Below are 1,412 nucleotides of genomic sequence, written 5' to 3'. Positions count from 1 at the left end.
TCATGTGCCTTATAAAATTTTAAGGAAGCATAGAAAAGAAATTTTAATTAAAATACACACACACAGTAGCTGGAATAGCTAAAACTAAAAAGAGTGATAACAGCAAATGTTGGCAAGGAGGTAGAGAGATGGGAATTCCCATACATCTCAGATAGGAGTAGAAAGTGGTATAACCACTTGGGAAAATGACTTGGCAGTTTCTTATAAAAATTAAACAGATACCTGCCCCATGACCTAGTCTGAGTACTTACTCAAGAGAAATGAAAGTATATGTACATGAAAATTCACCACAGCTTTATTTGTCATAGCCCCAAACTGCAACAACCCAAATATTCACCACCATCCATTCAACTGTATGGATCAACAAATTGTGGTGTAGCCACACAGTAGAATACCAGTCATCAATAAAAGGAATGAACCCCTGATACACACAACATGGATGAATCTCAAACTAATTAAGCTGAAAGAAGCCAGAGAGTACTTACTGCGTGATTTCATTTTCTTTTTGGTCTGACCCAATTTATTTTCAGCATAAACATATAACCTCAATATGAGATGTCTAACTAAAGCAAGCACCAGCAACAAGACCAAGACAGCATCTCTTCTTCTAAAGTTTAGGTTTTTCCCAGAATCCTTGATACAGGGAATAGCCCAGACCAAGAGTCATTGCTCCCACAACCAAGCCTTAGGCTGCCACACGCTTGTGGATCAGGTGAACAGACATTTTAGTATTTCCCCTGCTCTTCAATCTACATAATCCATATGCAACAATTGCTGCAAAACCTGCCATTCCAATGGGGACAAATGGTGCCTCTCTAGCTTTTCGGATAAGTTTAGATCCCTGATCTTCATCATATGAAGAAAGAGAAATATCTGTGTCACTTGACATAGTGATTGAAGAATCTTCCTTCCTGAGGCGGAAGACAGTCACCCAAGGTGGAAGAGAACGCCGGCCCGGGGAGAGTCCATTTATATTAAACGGTAGAAAACCCAAACCATTCTACAATGACAGGAAGCAGATCAGTGGTTGCCTGCGGATGGAGTCCAGGGACAGGCAGGCAGGAGTAATGACAAGGAAACATTGGGGAGCAATGTATATATTCACGATCTTGATTATGGTGACGGTTGCACGGGTGGATGTATATGTCAAAACGTATCAAATTGTATAATTTAAATAAGTGCAGTTTATTGTATGTCAATTATACCTCGATAAAGCTGTAGTTTTTAAGATGTGTGTTTCGCTGCATGAAAATCATACTTCAATTTTTTTTTTAATGCTGAATTCACCACCACTCCCTCCTCCTCCAAAAAAAGAAACAAGCAAAAAATACATACAACAAATACGGGCTCTTGGGATTCCACATATCCTCTTGTCTTTGGGATCAAGCAAGAGAAATTCTACTTTAAGCTCA

General features: G+C 39.2%; 1 pseudogene; it reads right to left on the bottom strand.

Annotated features, from left to right (window-relative positions):
• Positions 1 to 517: 517 nt before the first annotated feature.
• Positions 518 to 908, bottom strand: LOC120881534 (annotated as a pseudogene).
• Between the last annotated feature and the right edge of the window lie 504 nt (positions 909 to 1,412).

Source organism: Oryx dammah, unplaced genomic scaffold (genome assembly GCF_014754425.2).
Source record: "Oryx dammah isolate SB20612 unplaced genomic scaffold, SCBI_Odam_1.1 HiC_scaffold_23, whole genome shotgun sequence".
NCBI classification, from domain to species: Eukaryota; Metazoa; Chordata; class Mammalia; order Artiodactyla; family Bovidae; genus Oryx; species Oryx dammah.
Note: the sequence above shows the minus strand (reverse complement) of the source record. Positions and strands in the feature narration are given on the sequence as shown.